We start from the raw sequence: 13,833 nt of genomic DNA, 5'->3' as shown, positions 1-13,833 counted from the left end.
CAATCATTGAAGCGGGGGACAGCAGAGAGTGTTTACTGTAATCTGCGGGAAGGAAGCAGGTTCCCTGGCTCAGTGTTCCTGTAGGAGAGGCAAAGACATGGAGCTGTGGGAGGAAATCACAGCGTCCCTTTCCTCTCATTCTCGCGTTCTCTCCCACTGAGCGTTGCACAACAAGGCAGGGGCAGAAGATTTCACCACCCCGCCTGCATCAACACGGCCGTATCAGATTCACGATCCATTTGGTTTGCAAATGTGTCATTATCTGGACACAAGAGGATGAGTGTTTTCACTGGTGTGGGTTTGTGCAGAAGTGAGAGAATACCGATACCAGGGATCGGGCTAACACCGGCTTTATTTTTTGGTGTTTGCCACGGATACCAGCCGATACTCGAGGCAAAGAAAATCTGAGATTGAGTAAATCCTCCTCGACTGTAGTTGGAGCTATACTGCGGCAGTTTGATCATCATCTGCAAAATGTTAAATGGAATTTTATGCATCAAAATACCAGAGTAACATGAGGCATTTTGGTTATGCAGAGTCTGGAGCTTGCGAAACTTGGTGCTTGCCGGACAGCCCACTTATGCGACTCGAAAGAAAAGTTCATCAATGTTATTTGTTGAGCAGAAAATGAAGTCGTCTAACAAAGTGTTGTCATCTACTGTAGGTTTACCTAAAGGTATTCCCACAGGGCTAACATCGCTCGAACATCAGCTGCCCGCAAGATATATCAGGCAGGTAAAGTGGTATCGGTGTTGAGGTATCGGGTCATTTTTAAATGTCTATTACAGCAGCTACTATGAAATATTAGACCGTTAAATCTAAAGAATGTGCATGCTAGGCTAGGTAACAAGGCTGCAAGTCAACCCCAAAGTGTCCCCAAACACGCTTGCTCAAGCTGAAAGTGCTTTGGCTCACTAGCCATCAAATTTTAATTATGTTATTGCTGATTTTCCTGCCGCGAAGGGTAGCGCGCACACACGCACGATCAGCGCACGCACTGTTCACATGTCAACCGTTGTATCCAAAAATGGAATTGCGTAAAAGCCCAAATCCAACAAATGACAACATGCACGCTTGCGGGCTCAGACTGACAGCTAACTTCCACTACTCACGGTTGCAAAATAGGCTTCAAGATGGACAGTCGGAAAGGCGATTCAAGATTATCCCTCGACTCTCGGAGCTCCCGTGGACGTTCGGCGACGTGATCAGACCGTCCTGCGCCCTCTTTCCGCTCACAAGCCCCCGTCTGAAGGCGTCTTTCCCGGCCGCCTCGCTTCTTCCCCCTCCAATATCGTGCCTGCTCCTTCACTGGCTGCGAGGCGGCTTCCCCACTGCTCGCCGCGGACGCTCTCGTGACGTCATGACGCAGATGCGCGTCCCCGTGACGTAGCCCCGCCTTCCTGACAGCTAGCGGAGTAAGTAAAGAACAAGTAGCTAGCTGTTTTGGGGTCCTGTTTAATATACCTTTGGTTTGTTTTAATTGTCGAATTAATTTTGCTTTTCACAGCGTCCAACCATCGAACCAGACACAGTATTTCTTGTTTTGAGACATTGTGCAAATAAGGTAATTAACAGCACCATTGTTTTTTTGTTTTTTTCACACATTGATGTACAGGGATAGTTTTTCTGTCTCGATGGCTATTTCCCGCCTCGCCAAAAAAGAAAAAAATATTCAGCTAAAAAGAGCATCACTTTCTGTTTTTCTTTTTTTCTTCTTTTCGAATGGAGTCCAAAAGAAAATACCATCAACCTTGGTAAAGATTGCACGACTGTCTGTGTCCTATGTTAATTATAATTAACTAATTTTTAAATTAAATAATTTTATTTTGACTTCAAAATGGCGCCGCGAGAGTAGCTGCCTTTCCAGCAGCTCCTAAATTTTGTTGTTCGACTTCTTCCTTTCATTACTCTGCTGCTGTGAATTGGGAATTTCTCCATTACGAGACTAATAAAGGTTTTCCTAATCTTAAACCATATACCTTCAATTAAAATAAGGCACTTGTGTAAAGAATAAAAGTAAGTAGTAGGTAAAAGTAGTAGTAGCCTACTTATTCAACTCAAAGTAAAAAAAACAAAAAAAAGACCATGAAACTTTTCATTACAAAGGTAAAATTAAAATACTTTGCTGACATTGTGAACTGATGCAATAAAAAATGCTAAATGACCTAATGTTTTGACAAAGAGTAGATTTCAAAAGTAAAATGTCCAAAAAATATTTGTACTTTACGTTACTTCCCACCACATCACTTAATTAATATCAACGTTCATGATTGTAGTGGGCTGCTCTCAGCTGCTCACTCATCTCTTTCACAGACAATTCCACGTCACTCAAAGAAATCTTTCCAACTTTGACACCTCATCCACGCTCACACACGCAGAGGCAAACAAACACACGCAGTGTCCCAGTTCCCCGGGCGCCAGTCAGTCAGACAGCTGCAGTATATATAGTCTGCTGGCTAAAGTTCACCACGCACAAAAAGATTTGCACCCAAATCTCCCCTCTGTGCTGCAATGTTTCTTTGGCCTGCTTTTTTTAAACTCCAAAGTCAACAAATCCTCATTATCAATCATTCTTATTCATTAAGTCCGACAACTCATCATTTTTATGTTTGGCAATTTGATTTTATTTTGAAACTGCCAAATCAGGTCATGGTATTTTAACAGTATGAGTAAAGCAGTTTTAAAAGAGGATGACTGCAACTTAAAATCCTTCCAAACCTTTCAGGGACAGCGGTCACGACAGTGGACAGCTTCTCATGTTAACAGGTTACACGTTATCATTATTGGTGCATGAAAAGGTTACTGATTAATAGTTTTAACTGGATATCCAACTTGTAGGTGACGACAACACGGATTCCCATGTCTTCCTTTCTCTATTGTAGGTCGATGGGAGTGTCAGTGAATGCGCATCATCAGCCATGGGAAGTGTCCTGTGCGCTGCATGCCAAAGGTGCTGATGAATAAGTTGAGCACCGTGGTGATGAACACTATGACGGTGGTTACATTGTTCAAGTAGTCCAGGCGCTTTTGAAGAGTGGAGTTATTCACATCCCGCCGCCCTGTGACATACACACGCACACCAAAGACGCGTTTGTTTCATCCAAACATTTATTTATCACCTTTGCTGATAAATCGCGCTGAAAAAACACTTGCAAAGAGTCCAAAATGCACCCTGTAGAACGCCTTCACATTAAATTAGTATGTTGAAAATGAATATTTCTCGTGAAAGAAATTAACCCTTTCAGGGACAGCGGTCACGACAGTAGACAGCTTATCACATTATCACGTTACAGGGTGCATGAAAGGGTTAAAACGTGTTAAAATGATTCCACTCATGCACATAAAATATTCATGTAGTGTATTTTTTTAAATTCATATTTATCCATCATATATGTTATGTTTTGTTCTTCAGAAGTGCAGCCGGGCGAGCAGCCAGCGGAAGAAACCCGTCCTCTTGGACCCAAAGAAGCTGATGAAGAAGTTGATGACCGTGGTGACGAAGATGACACCCGTCGCTACGTTATTCAGGTAGTCCAGCCGTCTCTGGTTGGACACCACATTCAGGTCCCTTCGTGCTGCAATGTGCACATGCCGGGACAGACACACAAGCACACGTGGTTCAAACATCTCGCACGCAGCTGGGCGGGCGTGGGGTACACACATTCCATGTTTACACACATTCCGTTGTTTCCCACTATGTGGTTAGAATGAAGTGACACCTTAGATATGTTCTATGTCTATAAAAGTTGATTCTCTTTAACCCGATCATGCACCCTGTAACCTGATAACACGATAAGATGTCCCACTGTAGGTTGGGGACTAAAGTTAACTCAGTGCTGTGGCGCTCTCTGGTGGTCTGTCTTCTTTTTTTTTTTTTAAACAAGCATCTTTTCACAATACAAAACGCTGAAACATCCATCGCAGCAGGCAGCTGCGTTGCGTGCCGAAAGCGGACTTGACGATGTTGACGAGCAAGGTGAGGAAGACGATGCCCGTGGTCAGATTGTTGAGGAAGTTTAAGAGCCGCTGGTATGAGGGGAGCAGGGTCAGCTCGACCCGAGCTGGACACACACAACACACATATGCATGTGGTTGGTCTAATGCGGTGGTTCACACAAGTTCGTAAACTATCAGCTCATAGTTTTCAAAAGTACCACCATCATGACCAACATGAATCTACAGTAGTTAGTCGGCCAAAGGGCTCTGAAAAAAACAAGGCAGAGGTTTTATTCCAACAAAATATCTTTTTACCATACTGGATTTCAACCACTAGAGGGAGCCTGCCATCATATTATAAACAACTGCAGCCTGACATTAATACAGTAGTGATTAGTGCATTAGGTTTGTCCCCCAAAATGTGTATCCCTAGGAGCTTAAAAGTGCATCCTGGCAAAGAGGCCCGTGCGCTCCATCCCAAAGACAGAGATGAAGACGTTGGTAACAAAGACGAGGAAGATGACGACGGTGGCGCTGTTGTTGAGGCTGTCCAGGCGCTTGTGGTTGGCCTCGTCGTTGAGGTCTCGCCGAGCTACGGCAAGATGTAGAAATCTCTAAATAGCATCGCCAGCAGCTTTTTAATTTTTTTTAAAAAATTATTTATTTTTGCATTTCATGCATGTTACAGGTGTCAGTGTTTTAGTGTGTTAACATGGTGGATGGATTTGATCTAACCAATGAGAATGGCTCACCTATGACAATGATCAGGATCCCGGCGACTATCTGGAGAGCCAGTGAGAAGGAGATGAGAGTCAGGACAGCTGCGTAGTACCTGAAAAGGTACGCAAAAGACACATTTTGTACATCGACATACCAGTATATTCACAACACCTATTCATCCGTCCCTTTTGTTGAAGCCTATTCCCAGTTGAGTCATGAAGTTGAGCGCCAACGCAGAGACTAACATGCATTCACACTCACAAATCCCAATTTGCCAAACTGACTTATGATGGAATCGCTTCTAGGTCCACACCTGTATCCCGCCCCCTGCTCGATGACGGTCTTCATGTGTGTGATGTTCGCCAGGAAGAGAGCAATGTCCAGCATCCCCTCGGCCGCAGTCTTCTTGGTGGCGTACAGGTTCATGTTCAGGTTAGAGGACGAACCACCCTATGGATTTAAAAAAATAAATAAATACAAAGCTACTTTTTATTTTCTTGACCATAAATTATGTGAAGCACATTGAGTTTACCTTGTTGGCCAAAAACTCAAAAAGACACCATCTATTGGTGGTAAAAAAAAAAAAAATTACACTCATTTGGGGCGCAAAAAAAGTTGCGTATTATTCACGGGAAATTACGGCAAGTAACGTAAATGGGGAAGATAATGGTGCAGAATTTGACCCAAGCTAAATAACAGCAGTCACGTGAGGGCAGCATCGCTCAAAAGATGTTTAATAATCAGAAGCGAGCAGTCAAGTTGTTGTCGTGTAAAAGCAGCCACAAGAGGGCAGCATTGATCAGGGCATGTGCAGCAGAACATTTTCAACACGTTAAGTCTCAGTACTTGGTTCTGAAAGGAAGTAGTATCTATCAGTGCATCAAAAGTAGATATTTGATTGCACTGATGCAACCACACACAACAATGACCGATGGGGCCCCGTTTTCTTCTTTTCTCGCTTGCCTTGCTGATGCACATACTGAACTACTCAACATTTTGGCCACGGAAGCAAATGTTATGTCCACAAATGGATCGTTTGACTCTGGACCTCTGTTGTCATGCACACAAATAGAGATGCGTAGAAGAAGACGTATCCAGTATGTGAAGCATCAGCACGACAGAGGCAGGCATATTTTACTCATTTACGATCTCACTGCTCTGCTCTGAAAATCCACAATAAACACGGCAGCTATTCACAGCGCTATTGTTTTTTTTATTTTTACCCCTTTGCTGTTTTTTGGGACACTGTAATTTAATGTCGGGCCGCAGCTTGGTTTACCATGCGCACAAAAAGTACGCAGTAAAAAGTCCGTTGGGTTTTTGGGGGGGGCTTTTTTTTATGTGTGTTCATAATGAAAGTGCTTCCAGTAACCAGATTACTAATACTGCACTTGCTTCCTTTTTGCACTGAAGTATCGCTGATACATTTCCTTCTCGACTGTACTTTTTTTTACCAAGGAAAATGTCATCTCAAGTCCAAAAAAAGCAGAAGTCTTATTTTCAACCCGCACGTACGATATGAGTTACAACCCAGTTTGAACCAAATCCGGAAAATCTCCCAGAAGAAATCCAGTCATTCCTAGAATTGTGAAGAAAATATGATAAACACATGTAGTTTGCCCAGTAAGCCTTTTTTTGCCATGTTTTCTTTTTAATAAGAAAAAAAGGTACTGCAAAGAGCCAGCAGCGAGTGGCTCAAGAATGTTTAGAATGTATATGTGCTGGCACGGGTCCATCACCTCCCCCCCTTATGGTCTCACTCCATTTACATCAGCTTTGGACAGGCGGCCAACACACACGCACACATAACCAAAACACTGGAATTTCCTCCAATGGCTGCATAAAGGCTACACGGACCGATGCGTTCATTTCACAACTTCATTCTAACAAGCCTTCATTCTGATTTATTGAAAGAGCTCAAGTGTTGTTATTGTGTTACCCTGAATTTGGCCTGCCAGGTACAGCAGGGCTCACATATCGTGATTTACAACCATGGCAGGTGGAAGCAGAATGTCAACACCACGTCTCTATCACTTGCGCACCAAAAATATTAAGTTATTTGGATTTAGGGCATTCCCCCCCAAAATCTGTTATTATATTTGTCAAAATGTCACATATGATCAAATAATTAAGCAACAGCATCCTACACCATCTGCACTTGGTGACTACACATAGACGATCGTTCGTTATCTGATCCGCCGTCTCAAGTCTGCAGATGTTTTGTCACTCTAGCGGTTGCGAAAGGACGGACGGCGTCGCCTCGGAGCGGAAAATATATTTCGTCGTGAGCCCAGCGTGTGTGTGTGTGTTTATCCACGGAATTCTTCCTCGAAATGCAGAGTCCTCGTAAAAGCCGCAGATCCCTAAAAAGCAGCGATCTGCAAAAACACGGGCCTGCAGAACAAACTCCCTCGCAGCCAAAGCTGACACACACATACACACACACACACACACACACACACACACACGTGAAAAACAACAGACCACACCGATTACTTGCACAAGAACGCTGGGCACGATACGTGCCAGCTTTTATGCTTTAAATTGCAACACAATATTACCGTATTTTATTTCATGTTAACTGATCTGTAAAGCGCTTTGTTTCTGCTGCGGCTGTTGTGAAGCACTACATAAATAACGATACATTGTATTGTATTGTGTTGTAAACATACAGAAGACCACATGGGAGCACCCCCCTTACCTCACAGGAAGTACTCCTCCCCTGCACTCTGATTGGTTGCTTTAAAAGCCAATCGTAGTGGGGGCGGGGGGACCTCCAGCAAGGAGTTGAGTCACTTTATTTTGAATGTGCTTGTCCTTCCATCATTCCATCTGCAATGCTTTTTTTTTTTTCAGCACAATGTTTTTAGTCGTTTTTCTAGAACCTGACTGGTGTCAAGTCGGCATGCAAAAATGTCAAAATCTAGGCCGATGGATTTCAAGGTAATGGCAGTGGGCCGCTGAAACCATTGGCGAGGTTGTGTCGCTCAACCTGTCCGAACGTTTCACTCGCATTACATACCGCCGACCGCTATTGTTACACAAGTTTGGACGGAAGCCGTAATTGCTTCCTGTACTATGTTCAGTGGAGGTGAACCGGGTTGATGAGTGGCTTTACATAGATAGGATTCCATCCAGATCCTATTTGAGAACTAAAATTACTCCGATACTACGATACTTGATACTTGATGCTGAATGAATCCTTAGTTGCAAGCAAACTGACTTGAATTGCAGTGCATTTTCTAGTGTGTGTGTGTGTGTGTGTGTGTGTGTGTGTGTGTGTGTGTGTGTGTGTGTGTGTGTGTCCAAACAATACAATCCTGGTTTTCCTCTGCTGTCAGGAGTGCGTTGCGTAAGGGGATGACCTCAGCTCCAGGCCGCGATACCATCATTCGGCCTGCCTGTCAGACGTCCCTCGACATGTGCGCTGCATATGTACGCGCGGATATCTGCAGGTGCGTGCCAAATGGGCTGAGCCCAAGATACATCTGTCCATCAATGCTTGGCCCATACAGAGTACATAGTGTCATGGCAACCAATGCTAACTCGTACACGTCCAAGAAAATTGGAGAAGAAGCGATGAGTTGTGCAGAATGACAAGTATGAGCGCTACTGGTTTTCGAACTGGTTGGAAACCCAGTTGACGGGGCTTAAGGTGACTTGACTGCCAATTACCCGCAGCAGTCGACGAGCACATTGACCGGTGTGAACCGCTATTGAACTGGACTTACTGCAATTGTCTTGACAACTCTTTATGCCATTTTGACGCTCGTATGTAAAGAAAGAAAGATTTATATCGGACACTTCATACCCAGGCAATTTAAAGTGCACATTTCCCGTCTATGAAACAAGTGTAAATATAGCTTTACTGCACCCGAGCATACGCATGACAGCAAATCATGCAGCGCCGCTTATCAGAGGAACTACACGTTCTCACCACAATAGCATGTTCTCGCCCTGCGGCATGATTTGCCGCGCTGTAAAAAAATGTACTCGTCATTGTTGAGCGCCTGCTGGAAGTTTTTATTACGGCCGAGGCATGTTTGGAGAGGACGCGCGGATTTCAAGCAGGCCTTTTGTCAGCGCAATAGCTGGAATTCCTCGGTCTTCTTTGGGCTGCAAATAAACTTGGAAAATACAGTAGTCGCTGAACCACAACTTGGGCAATATAAGTCGAATACAATGCTTGTGAAACTAACGTACGGTTTGTACTTCCAGGCTTAACTGTCATGCTGCGGTGCTGCATTCTCCTGTGGTCATCAGAAGAAGTGAGGTCAGTGAATTCTTTTGAGTAGTTGTCGCAAATGTAGGCTTTGATTTTCTTTTTTTTGTAAATAGTGGAAATCAATGACATCGTTTTGGGGCCGTGGCGGACTATCCTTCACGCACCGTATGGACGTCCCTGACAGGGTTAACGAACATGAATTAAATCTAATTGTGGGGACATTTTGATCCCAATTAGTCACGGTCGGGTCTGTATCCAAAGAAAACAAGATCGAACATAATGGCTGCAAATAGGGGAGGGATGCTAACACGATTCCTGCATGAAGTGTATAGGTGCGTGCGTACATATGTTTTAATTAGCAGTACACCACAGATGTTAGATTGCCCTAAAGGTAGGGGTGTGGTGTGCGAACAGATCTCTTGAAGGGAACAGAACGTTTTTTGCGGCGTTTTCTCTATCGGGGTGTTTTTTTGTCTTGCACAAAAAATAAAATAAAATAAATAAATTGCGTGCGGAGTGTACATGCTTCGCACGTTGCGAGGTGTGACATCACCCTTCCTGGCTTTCATGACTCGGACCTTCCTTGGCGGCCACGACACACACTTCCTTCCTCTCTATGTGTGTGTAAAGGGAAAATGCATTTTTACTGGCCATCCTGCGCCTTTTCAAGCCATGCACCCTCAAAAGTCACCGTACTGCAGTCGAAGATGATCCACATTGCCAGTGGGCAAAAATATCATTACGTGATTGTGTTTAAAACTCATTCACTCCTAAAGACGTATTTTTATGTCTTTTCAGACTACACGTATCATATCCCAGGTAGTTATTTCTATTTTTTTATCAAATATTTTTCAAGACATAAGGTAAAAAAAGGGTCTGACAAGTCCCTGAAGTGTATGGTTTGATTCTACTGTGATCACAGATGACATTTTTATTTATTAACATAGACTAAAATGCCCCCCGAACACATTTAGACCATTCCGGGTGCAGATCGAATGAATCAGAAAACACACGATCGAGTGCAGACGTGTCTCTCATGTCAGCACAGCTTTGGTCGCTTGTTTGGCTTTGGCTCAAATAAACACCGCAGTGCGCTTTCGACTAATTTCTACTCGGATTCCAGGAACGACGCGCATTTTGGCCAGCCGTTACAGCAAATACATACAGTGTACATCACGCTAAATCCATCACCTCTTCATGTTTTTTTTTCCTTAGGAGTCTGCGTGGAACCGTGCTTGTTTGTTTTGGTCGAGGAGGTCAAAGGACACATGGATCGTTCTAAATGACTGACACAAACCCGCTCCCCGGGGGGGTTCTAAATATGTCGCGTCTATATGTTTGCAGAGGGGGCTCATGGGAACTAATAACTTGGGAAATGTATTTGGTAACCGTCTGCGGATGTGTGCAGAGTCCCGACTTGGTCTGTGCCTATTTGAGGTATTACCGTACGTCTCTTTACGTCCCGGTTGATGTTTACACTGCGGCCGTGTGGCCATGTGTCTGACAAAGCAGCAGTTAAAAGGATAATGTGATAAGCATGTCCATATCTGCTCTGTGGTTTTATGAGCTGCGTGAAAAGAGAAGTATTATGAGAAAACCCGGGAAGGGGTGATTGGATTTTTAAAGGCCCAGTGTATTTTGGAGTCAAGTGGCCACGGTGTTTTTCAACACACCAAAGGAAGCCAGCTGGGCTCGTTGTCCCATTAAGCTTTTTGAGATTCAACATGAATCCGCTGTCATTTCCCCTCTAGAAATGAAAAGAAAACACGTGGCTGAAGCAGAAGAAAGGCAGGATCGGATGGAGGGTTAGCACCCAAAAAAAAGCTGTGTCAAAACGCTTATATCAAGCTTTGCCGGACACTTTATTGGGTACACTTGCACAAATTCAGATTTACAATAGTGGAGGCGTGCCTTGAGAGTGTCAAGGGACAAGATGGGAACGTTGGGCAATTTATGGACTGTTTGCCGCCGCCGCCGCGGAGGAGGAAGCGAGCAGAAATGTCAACATGTGGATTAAGTGTTCGTTGTTAGCGCTGCGTGTGCATTATATAAGACGGCACATCGTTGTCTGTCTGTTATTGAAGCGAAAACAGATGATTAAACTGCTCAAAGCCACCCGGAGGGGGGGGGGGGCGTATACACATGGCATCGAGGGGTTGCTTTGAGATGCTGTGATGTACTGACTGAACACAGTAGCAGCCTCGGATTATTTTATAAACAGTTCAACAGGCGTGTCGCCACGGCAACAGTTCGGTCACCATTTATAAACGATGGTGACCATGAAACACACACACACGTCTTACATAACCACCACACCCTGAACCATGTGAGGATTTAACCACTTTTGGGGGACATTAACTACTCCGCAAAGTGGCCCACAACAGTACCTGGTGGACACCCAATCACCCACTCGCACGCACACAAACACACTCACACACATTGTGGTTTCTCACACTCACCCTCAGAATGTGACAGTTGCCATGCAGGGGACGGACACTCACGCACACACACACAGACACACACACACACACACACACACTCGCACAAGCACACACATATAGTCATCACTTTTGCCACTACAGGTGTCTTAATCGAGCTTTCGTATTGGCTGTTGTTGTGCCTATTGTTTTTCAATGCAGCTCCTTTTCAACAGCTTGTGTAATTAAGTCCCCGATCCTGCCACGCAACACCTCTTTACTTCGAAACCTGGCTGTCATGCTTGGAAAGGCCGCGTGAGTCCTACTCATTCTCGCGTCGCTGTGGTGCTATACATAGAAAGTGGACGAGAGGTGCAAAGATCCTCACACCTTGGAAATAGATTCGTCGCACAGTTGCGCCACTGTGAAAACCGCGAACAAATGAAGAGGATCCCTTTCATTTGTGGTGCTGAAATAATTTCGGAAATTATGTTGTGTGCACTCTTTAATTGCCGCCATATACACTTTGTATTTGCTCGGCTACCTTCTGAGCTAACTAAATGCTCCAATGTAAACCTACTTTACCTTTTTCGGTACACTACCATGTTTGTGTTGACTGTGTGAGGACCCAGGGCATGAGGGAGCAATAATTCTTGTTTTTAAAAAAAATGAGTGGGATGAATGAACAGCGCCAGCATTCATGGCGGCTAAATGGCGGATGCAGTGACGAACCTTCTCAATTCACAGGCGACAACCACATCTGCCATCCAGCTGATAGATAATATGTCATTACCATTCTGCTTCCCACTGGCATGTGGTGTCCAGAAACTAATACCAAGAGTTATTTTGAGGGAATTTGCACAAACTCCATCAGCCCAGAAGCTCATTTTTGCGTCTCTCCGTTAATATTTTGCTTTTTCTTGGGATTTTGTTTGGACCAAATTAGCTCATTGGCTGCAAGCACCAGGTGTCCCAATACCTTTGTGGCTAACCCCCCCCCCCCACACACACACTCCCAAACGTCTCCCCTACGTTTCGATTAATGACACGGACTCTCTCTCATCCCACCTGTGACTTTTCTCACCCGTTCATCGACCCTCACTCACATACACGCAGAGCTGTTGAGTAAGAGCACTTTGTTCACCGTGTGGCTAAATATACTCGTCGCTGATAGGCCTGTTGCATGATGGGAGCAAGCAATGCTGATACAGAATATGGACCTTGATAGGCGTGAGGGCGAAAGTGCACGCATGTGCGTGTGTAAGATCAATACAACGCTATTGGAGCACCCCGAGGGCGAAGGTGGAACTGAGTCACTAACGTGCAATTCTCAAGTGTTAATCTGTGGCGAATATCAAGCCAGTTATGTTGAGTCGCCGCGACGTCAACGAAGTCGAGTCATCCAATCTTGCTCAGTCTTCTGCACTCTGTTGGGTTGCCAGGTTTGCGCGCACTCCACCCCAAAAATGTTTCTTTGCAGAATTTTCTTTTTCAATTGACAAGTCAAGTTATGTAGTTCAAGTCCAAGTCAACGTTCATAAGTTTTAGCCAATTCCTTAAAAGCTTGACAAAAGCCTCGTTTGAAGGCAGCAGACCCCACCTTGACCCTCTTTTGTGAGTAGCTGTTCTGTTGACCCGCCGCTTCATTAGCGTGCATTATTAGCCTTGGCACCTAGGCCCTAATTGATATTTGATTGATGTCGCTGGCGTGGCTTTTTGTCTCAAAATAGTGCGTGGCGTGCTGTGCCGGGAGTCACCCGGCAGCCCGTGTGATCCTCAGCTCTCACGTAGGCCGCACATACCGCAGCTTGGCGGCAAAGCCCCATCGCATCATTCACATCGTAAGAGACGAGCGAGTCACGAACCTGCAGGGGACCGCCGACCGGCATGGTGGATCTCTGCGACGTCAGGTCCATGTCTCGGCCTTGGTCTCCGCGCTCTGTCTTTCCTAGTCCCTGCATAATCGGGAGCGTTGCGGGTAAGCGCGCACACTGATAACACGACGATGGCAGAGGTCCCTATGAGAGGAAATTGCGCTAAGCTGGAGAGGACACGGCAGCAGAAACAATTAGCTTATTGACCTCGTTCCCAGTCTCCCCCCCTTCGGCTCCCGTTCTCTTTTTCTCTCTCTTTACACACTTGTTGCATGCGTGTTTAGCCCATCTTTGTGTAATTTGCAATAAATACAAAGGAACCTTAGTCGCAGCCCTGCGGTACTCGCTTTTATAACAGAATATTTGGTGCGGCTTTCGTCTTATCTCATTAAATGAAGTGTCCGCAGTCCTCCCCTTGAACGCAACCCGGTGGCGCTCAAGAAAAAAAAAAAGAGCCAAACTGCACTATCATTCAAGTTCAATACAAGGCCAAATGTTGAAAGCAGAACCTTTCATGTACAGTACTTATGTTTCATAAAACAAAAAAACAAAAACCAATTCCAGCGCACGTCCGCTTGGCTCGAAAAGCTCACGTTTCTCCACCAACTGTACTTTCAGTCACATCGAACAACATTCTAGGAATGTTCCCGTTTGATTCGGG

The 13,833-nt window shown here is 44.9% G+C and overlaps 1 protein-coding gene and 1 pseudogene across 13 annotated transcripts in view; both read right to left on the bottom strand.

Moving 5' to 3' along the window:
- The window catches only part of LOC147186150 (ELKS/Rab6-interacting/CAST family member 1-like), a 54,403-nt gene extending 53,067 nt beyond the window's left edge, over positions 1-1,336 (bottom strand). For all 12 annotated transcript variants that reach the window (XR_015099194.1, XR_015099195.1, XR_015099196.1 and 9 more), the window contains exon 1: positions 1,113-1,336. The gene's annotated coding sequence lies outside the window, so the exon portion shown is untranslated. The remainder of the gene's footprint in view (positions 1-1,112) is intronic.
- A 1,288-nt stretch (positions 1,337-2,624) lies between these two features.
- Positions 2,625-13,554, bottom strand: LOC147186149 (ninjurin-1-like; annotated as a pseudogene). The gene is made up of 6 exons (XR_015099133.1): positions 13,164-13,554; positions 4,970-5,106; positions 4,689-4,768; positions 3,896-4,061; positions 3,490-3,575; positions 2,625-3,059 (listed from the first exon to the last, which is right to left on the bottom strand). The product of XR_015099133.1 is annotated as a ninjurin-1-like (transcript).
- Between the last annotated feature and the right edge of the window lie 279 nt (positions 13,555-13,833).

Source organism: Hippocampus guttulatus, chromosome 22, assembly GCF_054856545.1.
Source record: "Hippocampus guttulatus isolate MCC_2025c chromosome 22, RoL_Hgut_1.0, whole genome shotgun sequence".
NCBI classification, from domain to species: Eukaryota; Metazoa; Chordata; class Actinopteri; order Syngnathiformes; family Syngnathidae; genus Hippocampus; species Hippocampus guttulatus.
The sequence above is the reverse complement of the archived record's forward strand: the minus strand, read 5'-3'. Positions and strand labels throughout refer to the sequence as shown.